We start from the raw sequence: 12116 nt of genomic DNA, 5'->3' as shown, positions 1-12116 counted from the left end.
TGGCATTAATCTTCATTCCTCCCACCTTCCAGGTTCATAGGGCAACGACGCCAAATGTTTACCACATAGGTTAATTAAGAAATGCACACAGACAATGAACATGAACAATAGAACTCCTTAGATTATTCGCATATGCCAAAACATTACATTATGCTTCATAAGATAAATCATGATTTACAATGATCCAATACGGGATATAAATCCTATCCACCGAACCGTTTCGAAGGAGTCCGTCGGCCACAAACATTATGTTCGCTACAAACTATTTACCCGTCGGCTACAAAATACAAAAACACTGACGACAATCAAGTCGGTTGACAGTTTTCCTTGATTTTTTTGAAAAAAATCATGGACTTATTCACAAATGTGAGTGGCTATGGTTCGTAGATGGCAAGGAACCCACAAGTAGGGTACATTTCAAACTTGTGACCAAGGAGATTGAAAGTTGGAAATATAGTTTTTTTTGATGATTTTTGGTTGTAGTTGGAAATAGAGTTTTTTTGATGATTTTTGTTGACTAGAGTTAGAACTTGAATACATAGGTACTGTTCTCAAAGTTCATTGTTGAGGGGTGCTAGGGTTGACTTTTTGGAAAAAAATAATAACTTGATTTAATTTTGTTTTTGAAAAGGAACATTTTATTGGATAAATATCTTAGCTTGAACTTCTACACCTAAAAATCTAGATGTCATGGATGTGTGCAAAAGCATGTGGAGAATAGTAAGTGGAAATAAAAAACTCCGCAACTTGTGAAAAAAGTAATGAAATGACAATAAAAATCAAGGATAGTAAATGGAAATGAAAATTACCTATGTGGCAAATAGTAAAAGGAAATGGAAAACCATATTTTTAATGAATAAAGTATTAGAATGGATATCAATTGTTTATTTATGCTTTCGTAAAACATTGAATCTAGGTAGAAGGCTTATAAATGCTATAGATGGTAGAAAAGAAAAAAGATTTAAGTAGTAATTAACTAAAAATTTTTGTCAAAGGTGGGATGCTATTTATTTTATGTTTTTGATTAAAACCAATAGCATAACAAGGGTGTTCACCCTTACACAACCACAACCTAAAGGTGTTAAAAGAGATCAAAACTGTATCAATGTTACAAAATTAAATGTCACACTAATAAAAAAAGTTAGTAACTCACCTTAGGAGTGGGTAGACACTCACACAGAACATGGGGAGGCAAATGAGAAGTTGAATAGTTATTTTTTCTACATCATTAGAAAATTGTCTAGGCGATAGCAAACGAAGAAGGGTCCACATTGCCAAAGAGGATTGCACTAGTACTAGGAAGAATAAGGGTTGTAGAGGTCAAATTTGCAGCATTAGCATTATCCAGATATTAGTAGGAGTATTAAGGGGAGTCATCACCTGTATATGATGTGTTGTCAGAGGAAGAATCAATAGCCCAAATACTTAAATGCTCATCAATAGAAAAATTTAACCAAGTGGTAATGCCCTTTTGCTACAAGAGAGATCAATCAACCAAGGGACTAATAAAGAGCATCAAAATGGGAGGCTCGAATAATCCACCAATTGAGTCTATGCTTATTTACCCACCATGAAATCAACATCTCCTGTGAGAGGTGTGGGGATATCAATGTCAACTAGAAGGCGCACAAAGGTGGAAATACCAATTGCAACTGTGATATCCTTCACCTTCAGAAAATGACCAATAGAGCTGTTGATTGTAGTGCCTCTCGTGATTATAGTTTTGTGTGTTTTATTTTGGTCCAAGTTAGACTCTTCTCATCTTGTGACTATTAGTATGATGTGATAAGATATTTGCATTGTGTGATGCATTTGATTTTGATACATTATTTTGGTTATTAGTAATATAATTGCTGATATAGATGCTAGATTATACTATTTCTTACTGATTTGGTAATATCTACATGATGATTCTACTAGGATGTGACATGACGCTTTGTGGTGATATCTGAGTATTTTGTATTCGAGAACATTGGATTGTGTTTTTGAAAAAAGTAGCAAGAGGGTGTTGGCCTGTGGAACAAAGCACATATAAATATAAGGCCCAACAAATAGGCCAATGATAACGCAAAGGCCTCACAAAGCCAACACAAGGGGTGCTAACAAAAAATAGAACTAAAGAAGAAGTCAAAGAGGCCATTGCCTGAATAGAGTGGGTCAAAACTCACACTACAAGGGATGGCGGGTGAGAAATAACAAAAACCCACATACAATAGAGAAAACACAAAGGGAATGCCCACAAAAGAGGACCAAAGTCACACCACAAAAGATGGAGGATGTGAGTTCCTTCTTTGCCTTTGAACAACTATCCAAGCGATACAATCCTTAGGTTCCCCAACAAAGGAAACATTGATAGGGAAGTCAACAACACAATCCCCAAAGTGCTAAAAAGTTGAGGCACATCAACAGAATCGTGATGCAAGGCCACAAAAGAAGAGGGAGCATAAGTGCCCACTTGGCCAAAGGGTCGAGCACTAGCTGAGTAGATGGCAACTATAGGAAGACTTGGAAGAGAAGTAGAGACCAGTTCATGAATGATAATTGTGGCTAGGTCATGAACAAGCACAAGTGCCTCAACAATAATTTTGTTAGCAGTTTGGGAGCTATTAGAGGACTTTGAGAGGGAGTCATCAACATGAACAATCAAATGGTCGAAACAAGCAACCTTCCACCAAGTAGCAACACCTTTGCGACACGAACGAGCACAATTTGAAGCCAAGTGATCAATAGGAAAATAACATTGACAATGGAAAGGGAGGTCCTCATAGTCCAACCGTTATGTCCGTGGCCGGTTCCCAACCATTAGCACCACGTCACCAAGGAATGGTTGAGACAAGTCCAAGTCAACCAAAATACGAGCGAAAGTATCATGACGCTTACTACTGATTCCCATGTTATTGTGCCTCCTATGTTGATGGATATTCCATTAAGGTTTTCACTCATATGCTCGTCTTATCATAAATCATTATTTAATGTTTAATTAAAATGAGATGTACATTAAGGATTAAATATGAAATGACCAATGTCATGACATTGTAATACATATGAATGATCACGTCACTGGATCTCACTATTCCATTAGGTGTACTTTGATTACTTATGTTTATGCTTTAGCTATTTATAATCCAAGCAAGTTTACTTGATATGTGCACATTTTGTTGATCAAGTACTAGACATCATCTTATCTTGAGGTACAAGTTGAGCGTGTCTTACCACCGACAATGTTACAAGTGACAATCACATTGGTCGATTTGCATACTGAGCCAATATTGTTCTTGGATGGAACGATGTATTTGATTCACACCTAGCATCTATTTGCGCATTTAGGCATTTTTTTAAATCTCAATTATATTATATTGTAATATAGGGTGAGTAATATTACTTAAATGTTAATTAATTAGTCACCAACTTTTCAAGTAGTCCTATCACTTTAATTTGATTTAAATAGATTATTTCCCAACTTTTGGGAGTTAAAGTGATTTGTTCTTTTAATTGATTTAATTATTTGGGGAAATTGCCTTTTTGAAAGGTAATTTGAAAATGAAGTCTTTTATTCACTTTTGGTTTTGTGAATGTGCTTGCTCCTTTATGGAGAAATTTAACTTCTACTCATTGAGGGCAACTCATACATCCAATTTTTGTTGGCATTGGCTTGTTGCAATCTTTGTGGGACAATTACGATTTGTTGAGAATTTCATTCACATGTGTTGATCATTTATTTTTATTCTCTCAATTTCTATTTTTCACCTATTTGTGAGGTAGGGCTTCCCACATTTTACTCATTTCTTAGTATATTTAGTTGTTTCTTTCTTTTAATGCAATATCATGAGGTATATCTATGTTTTGCATTCTTTTGTGATTGAATTTGAAGCCTAGTTGGGTTTGTGAGTTTTATTTTTTTTTAAATAGTAACTTACCACTATTATGATGTCCCTTTTCTCCCACGATTATAAATTTCTTGTTTTATATAATATTTTGGTTAGTGGGACTTTAAGAGACACTAGATTTTAATTTCGTCCCAAGATTTTGAGTTTCATTTTAAGGCATTTTTGTGGGTGCATCAATTTGTGTGAGCCCCAATCTCTTGTGTCACTGTGCTTAGCATGTTTTTAATTTTTTCCTTGTATCCCTTGATTGTGATAGGGTTGTGCAATCAAAATGATTGAGGATATTGCGAATACTAGTTATCACAATTTGAATTCACCCATTTATCTAAATCAATGATTTTTAACCTTGGTTATTATTGAAATTTGGGATTTTGATGCTTTTGAGACGTTTTGAGCCTTTGTGTTCCAACAAGATGTGTGATGGATTTTGCTAGAATCCATACTCTTGGAAAAGTGGCTAATCAACTAATTTGCTATGTTCTTTTTGTGTGTAATTTTCAATTTCATGCCTTAAACATGTTTAAGAGTTGAATTGCATCTTGTTATTGCTTGATTGCTTGTTGGTACTTTGTCACTTGTGTCCTTGGTGGAGACCAAGTAAGATGGTGTATATCATCTATGTCCTTAGTGTAGACCAAGTAGATACAACATTAATACCCATGTCCTCAGTGTAGATCAAATGAACTTGTCAATGAGAACTATGTCCTTGGTATGAACCAAGTGGACAAGCTTGTTACTCTCATCCTCGGTGTAGATCGAGTAGATGAATCTTGTTGCTCTTATCTCTTCCATTGTGCATTTAAGTAGTAGGTCTTAATGTTTTGAGTAGGTATTGAGCATAGATTCTCACATGTGTCTCGACCCACTAGTGGTTGTACCAGACAACTAGAATTTCTTTAAAAAGTGATAATGTAATGCATTGAAGTGGGCACTAGAGCACTGAATCCTTAGATGTCATGAGTGACTTGTGCAAGTGGTAGATAACACTTGATCCTCAAGCTTGCTTGGAATGCCTTCTGTGGGTGACTTGCAATCCCTAGTTGTCATGATACTCACTATGATTAGTACTCTCATTTAGGTATAGTAGCAGTGAAGAGTAGCTTGGTGTTTTTGTGGTTGTGTTGCATAGATGTTGTATTTTGAGCTTTTAGTCCATATGTTGAGTGTTCTTCGAGTTCAAATTTTTGCAAAGTTCTATCCTTGTTCAATTTCAATGAGTTAAATTTGTTAAGTCTTCAAATTGGTCATATTTTTAAACTAGTTTATGAACCCTTACAAGATGTTGTTTCTTAGGTAAATATTTATTTTATTAAAGCTTGCTTCAAGTTCAATCCTATGTTAGACCCCAACAAGATTTTTGGAACTCATTTATACCTTTTTTCCATTTGAAAATCTCTAAGTACATATGAGATCCACTTTGTTGTTCACTCCCCTACATGCTTCTTGGAATTGCGTAGAAGAAGAAATGAAGGCTAAATGAAATATAGATTGGTTTGCGACCAAATAGTTCAAGTTCCATAATGGTCTTTGATAAAGCAAGATGAAATATTGAAGACAAAACATTCTAGCTGGTTCCTTTTTGAACATTAGCCTCCATTATTTCTTCTCGAACTCATTCTTGTTCAACTTTGAACAACTAAAGTTAGTTTGATTTCTAATATCGAGCTCTAAAACTCTTTTTTGAACTTTCCAATAAAGGAAAAAGTTAAGGTTGGTTAAAGTTCCAGCTCTAATGGCTGATGCCTCGAGGGCAACTTCTAGTCAAAGGAAAATTTTAAGTTAAACAACAATTTGATTAGTTTCATTTCTTATCTTAGACTCCAACAACCTTGGTAGAAATTTCTTTTACAAGGAAGAATAAAAACAACGTAAGAGAGAAGCTCAAAAGTGAAAAGACAAATAAGAAAAGGGACTGATAAAATGAACAACATTTTGTTTTGGTTTGGAACTTGAAAGGAGTTCTAGAAACCCTTCGTTTCCCTGATGATCTTGATAACACACATCAATCAATTGATTCTTTTGGCCCATGTAATCATGCATCACTTAAAATTGGATAAATAAAGAAAATGAATGAATTTGACCATAGCTATGACTACATCTCTTAAGCATTCATTTTAAAAATTAAACTCATTAATAAGTTAAAAATTTTATCTTTGAGAAATTAAAAGATGTAATCCCATATTTGATTCCCAAATAGGCAGTTATAGAAAATGAGAAAGGACAAAAGTTGAAAGAGTTAAAAGAAGTAGTTACCGCATGTGAAGGTTTACCAATTTGATCTATAAATATGTAATGAAAAGGTATATGAAAGAGCTTGAGTTTCCCGACCCCCCTTGTCCTTTGATGCATGAGTGAGACTTGATCAAAATCCAAGGCATTTTGGTTTTGTTTTGTTTTGTTAGGAAGAGGGTGTTTTCTTTGTTTTGCATTTAAAGAAAGAAAGGGATATATTCTAAATCTTTGAGTTTAAATTTTCTTTTCTGATTATGGTTAATTTTTGAGTTATCATAGTCATTCTTAAATTCTTTCCTATCCAATTTAATTATGCATATGTTTTCCTCAAAATATTTTAAGTTTTGGTAATTCATATATTTGAAAGGGATTATATCAAATCTTCCTCTTATTTGTTTGTAGTAGAGGCTAAGTAAATGGTCTTTGTGCTATTTATTTTTCTTTTCTTTTGTCTCTCAATCCTAAATCGTATATCTATCATGGTGATGTGCAAATATTAGTTGGCCTTTTTTGCTTTCTAGCTAAAAGTGTACCTCTGAAAAACAAAACTAGATCTTACGAGCAGTCGTTAGGATTAAAGGGACAAAAACAATAGTTACATGCAAATATAACCAATATTAGAAATTAATAAACCACAGAAAAGAGAACACAAGGCACAAAGATTTAATGTGGGTCACCCAATCCCTAGGAATCTAATTGGGCTCCACATCACAACAAGAGTTGCATCTCTAAAATTCATAGGGAGATTGTTAATCCAAAAAACAATCTCGTTGATTGTTAGTTGCAACTGGTTTTCACATTTGGGATAAAGTGAATCATTATAATTAATATGTCCAAAAGGATAATTTGTTAAGTAACAAACATGAGTCTATACTTGCAATTCCTTGTATGCTTGATTCCTTGTTTGGGTCACACGACTACCTTTGTGAGCACATTGGGGTATGGTTTAGGGTCCCACAAGGTCAGGTGGCATGGCCATTCATTTTCGAGTATCAACATATAGGTGATGAACTCGATCAAGATACTCAGTACAATGTGGATCACACTTTTTTTTGGTCCACACACATGTGAATATATAGAGTAGGGGGTGGTGGGGGGGGGGGGGGGGGGGGAGGGGACGCAGGGGTGTTGTGGTGGTGGTTGAATCAATATATTGTAGATAACTTCAAATTCTTTCACCTTTCTTTTGTTCACACAAGTTTGTTGTTAGCGATGATTATAACTCAGCTAGTTAGGATTAGGAAAAAAAAATTAAGACAAAGATACCATCACATAACACAAGTATTTATTTTGTGGAAACCCAACTAGGGTGAAAACCACATGGTGTGTGAGACGATCCTCACAAATTTTGCACTCTCCTGAAGTGTGCCTTGTCAAGAGCTTATATCTATTAAAAGATTACAAAGATACTATCAAGTGCCAACCGATCAAGGGATTTAGTAAATACCTATGAGGGTCTTTCTCGATTAAGAGAAGCAAAAGTACTTTGGAACACAAACTAATGTCTCACTTTGTTTAGGGATTCTCTATTGTGTTGGTTAGAGAAAAATAGAAGGATTGACCTAATGTAATTAGCTTAATATAAATCACTTTAATGCTCCTCAAACCTGTCTGCAACTTGCTTTGCTTATTCTTAGCTCTGCTTAGACACGATCACTATGTGCTTGACTTTGCTAGCTACAACACACTTTGTCACTATGTTTCTTAGTACACTGGCTCTCATCAACACACTTCACCATCACCCTTTTCACTTCTCTCTTCTTCTTCTCCTTGTCTTTGAGATTATACTTATCTCAGCTCATTGACATCTTGCTTATGAATTTGCAATCTAGTCGATCTTTCAAAAATTATATGATCCTTATATGCTCTGTTGTAAACTCTACTATGAGAATTCAAAATTTGAATTCTCCAACCTATGTCTAGCTTGTACTCCTATAATTGTCTTGCACCATTCTTGTTAGATGTACCTTAAATGAACATAAATCATGGATGTTCTATGACTTCAATAGCTTTCTCTATTGGAAAGAATTAAAATTTCAATTCTTTCATCTATCCTCAATTGTACATTTACCAATTCTATTAAATGCACTGTTAGGTGCGATCCACTTGCTTCATGACATGGCAGTCATCGATAACTTGCCTTTACACTTCAACCTATCAGTGTGGCTCAACCTTTCTTTGGCTCGACTAGTCACACCAACCTGTCTGCTTGCTTGACAACATCCTTCATATCCATATGCATTTAGCATAATCTTGACTAAGTATGATTGCTCTTTTCATTGCCTCATCTTGGTTTGTCCTTATTTCTGTAGTCAGACCTGTGAACTGAAGTCACACTCATGTGCTTACAAAGCTTCACCGATCATGATTACATATTGGTCAATGTTTTTTCTTGACCTTGACATCAATGACAACTGGGTCATATCTAGTCACATTGATATCTTTATCAATCCAGTCCTTAGACTTTTGACTGTTATGCCAACAATCTCCCTCTTTGGAATTAAAGGAAACACTTGACCATATCACTTGGTCACTTGTTATCTTCTTATTCAACATTTGCCCCTAAGACGATGCCTCACGTTTCAATTTTAATGCTTGTTCCTTCTTCCTTTGATTGCTTTAATTATTCTTGTCCTCACTTGTCTTTCTTGCTTTCTCTCTCTCTCCCTTTATTTCTTTTTCTTAACTTCTCCCTTTTTCTTTGCTTAGATTCTCCATCTTCCTCCTTCCCCTTTTTTGTGTCTCTGGAGTGTGTAACACTTGTTTGCTTCTCTTACTTAACTTCTCCCCCTTTGACAACAATGCAAAAGGTGTGCATCATGTTGTTGTGGCTAATTGCCCTCTGAAACAATCCCACTTATTCATCAATCCACATTATGATGAGTCATTTATAAATCATGGATTGATGCATTCCCCTTTATCTCTATTTTAGGTTTGATAGGGGTAGTACCCCTAACTTTCCTCTAAGCTACTCAAAGGTATCCTTCTAAAGAGGTTTTGTGAATATATCAACAAATTGTTCTTTGGTTGGTACATATTTCAACCTTACCTTTTTCTCTTACACTTTCTCCCTAAAGAAATGATACTTTATTGATATGTGCTTTGTCTTCGAGTGCATAACTATGTTTTTTGATATGTGCTTTGTTTTCAAGTGCATAATTAGGTTCTTTGATATGTTTATTGCACTTGTGTGGTCACAGTTGATAACCAACGGTTCTTTTACCTTCTCTCAAATTCCTTTAAGCAATTGTTTAATCCAAACAACTTGCACATAGTTCACTATTGCTGTTACATACTCTACTTTTGTTGTTGCAGTTTTGCTTCTTGTTGACCCATGCCACCAATCTTCTGTAATGTCCCCACTATTAGGGTTAATTGGGGACCATATTAACTACAAAGAGATTGGCAAGTTCATAACAAGTCTAATAAAATATTTCATATCTTTAATAAGATGAATGGTTTGAAATGATTAAAACTCATAATGAATGTCCTCCACCAAGTTGTACTTGAATCATTCTCGATCAAGTGCACTTGGATCATATCACAACATTCATAACGAACGTCCTCAGCCAAGGTATGCTTGGATCATATCTTGACATTCACAATGAATGCTCTCCACCAATATTATACTTGGATCAAAGATATTATATTTCTACAATCTTTTGTTATTTTTGATTATCAAGTAACACTTCCAATCCCTCATGTTCCCTTTCTTTAGTCAAACCAAATTCATAGCCATTAGACAAGATAATATTGATGTCCAAGAAGAGACCACAACATGGGTCTATGGGACTGGGAGCTTACAACCAAGAAGATAGCACCAAGCAGAACACGAACTGGTGCCGACAAAAGAGAAAGCACAAACCTAAAATAGAAGATGAAGAAGAGAGAAAGAGTCACCCCGAACATGATTAGAGTTTAGGGATCCTTCTTCAAAGGGAAGAAGGACAACAATGAATGAGATGGAAAACCAAGGACTCTGTTCTGTCGCTGAGTATTGTAGGAGGATTGTCATTGACGAAGAGGAACACCATGGGGTTTCACTGATCTAGAGTGGCCATTGTCAGGGACACTATATGGTCGCTTCCTACCCTGGGCAGGAGACAAAGGTGAGAAGAAGGTCATGATAAGTTGTACCTGGGTTTGGCCCATGGGGAAAGATAGTTGCAAAGTGTGGTTGTGAAGCTTTATGGATTCACGAAGATAGAGCACAAGGAAATGCTGATCTGTGAACCTGAAGAAGTCTGAGAGGTATCTGCACTCTCTAAACAAACAATAGAATCTTCCTCTGATCTCATAGCATATGGGGCATCTGAAAAGGAAATGAGTCTTAGATTCTGTCAACACCATGGTACAAGTCTACAAACCCAATCCTCTCTATCAATGTGGTGGTCAATCTGAATCCGAAGTTGATGGGAGCCCACCTTGAACGAGCCAAGAGAGATACATAGGGCATGGGTCCACTGTCTATGTAAGTAGTCCAAATGCCAAATGATCCCATCTCGAATATCCAAGAAGTGTTTGGCATACAATGCCATCCTTAGGCGTAAACCCCCAGAGGATCAACCTAGGTTCAGACAATATACTGTCTATAGATGTTAATTCTGACATATCTATTCAACTCCTACCAAGAGGGGAGGAGGTGAGCTGGAGCATCTTGTGAGAACTAGTAGGGAGGGAGATGGTTGATGTCTATACCAACCAATCTTAGTAGGATAGTAGCCTTAGTGTACCAACAACAGGCCCTAGAGGTGGGATCAGATTCTATAATAGAAACTGAAGAGAAGTATGCCAAGAGAGGGCATTTGTGTCAACCTTCAGCAGAGTTTGCAAAGTCATGAAGGCGGTGGAGGAACTAGATCAAGTAAAAATTGACCGCCAATTTGAAAGGGTGGGCAAAAAACTTAGCCAAAATAACACTGTTAGGGGGGGGGGGTGTGTGGATCTCTGGCATCTAATATTTTGAGGGAGCAGCAAAATATAGATACAATCAATCGAGGCCCAATCTGAGTCTAAAAGGGAAGGCTCCTATACCATTGAACCATAGAGCACCGTGGGACTGACTAAGGAATCTAGGTGGGATAACTTAGTCAAGGTGTCTTGGAAGTGATGTGTAAAGCATTGTCTCTTAGGCATGGCAAGGGAAACTTACACTTTTCAAATCCAAGGCTGAATGGCTGGTCACAAGCTAAAATGGGGCCTAGAAAACTTAACCCCAAGGTATGTGTAAGATGAAGCAATCTCAACTTCCCAAACTTGGAAGTGAAAATGGAGATGTAAGGTCTTTAGACTGTTGAAGACCATAACACAGGTCTTCTCAAGGTTCACAACCAACTGTCTCAAGTCACAAAAAGATGCAAGTCTATCAAGGAGCCTTTGAAGCCCCTCAGGAGAAGTGAAAAGAGCTACATCATTAGCAAAAAGGAGGATGAAAATTAGTACTCGATGTACATGGCAGCCGTCCCCTAAGGAAGAGGAGTCATTGAGAAAGGTTCGAGCTCATCAATGTAGATCCCAAACAAGGCGGGTGTGAGTGGGCAACCTTGTTTCACCTCAATGGTGCTCTGGATAGGATCGGAGAGGACCTCGGGGGTCATGAGTCTACAAACCATCTTCTCATATAACCTCATGATCGCTGTCAATAAGATCTCAGAAATACCAATATCTCTAAGCCTCTGAAAAAGGGCCACATGAAAAATGGAGTCAAAAGCCTTATGAAAGTCCACAAAAAAATAGTAGACTTTCGTCTTGTAGTGGTGGGCCTCCTTGATAATAGCTCGCAGTGTGAAAATATGGTCCATGGTGTAGTGGTATGCTCGAAAGCCTAGCTAGCCCTTGGCCCTGTACCCTCTCATGTCAAGCTCTCTAGATAAGATGGTAGTCAAAGCTTTGGCATAGAGTTTGGAAAAGGTATGCCCGATCATTGTGGTCATATAGTTGTCATCTAAAACCAATCTGGAATTATGGATCGGGTGGATAGTGTGCATTGAATTGAGG

Source organism: Cupressus sempervirens, chromosome 8, assembly GCF_028749045.1.
Source record: "Cupressus sempervirens isolate cs-2001-9-10 chromosome 8, ASM2874904v1, whole genome shotgun sequence".
Lineage (NCBI taxonomy): Eukaryota > Viridiplantae > Streptophyta > Pinopsida > Cupressales > Cupressaceae > Cupressus > Cupressus sempervirens.
The sequence above is the reverse complement of the archived record's forward strand: the minus strand, read 5'-3'. Positions refer to the sequence as shown.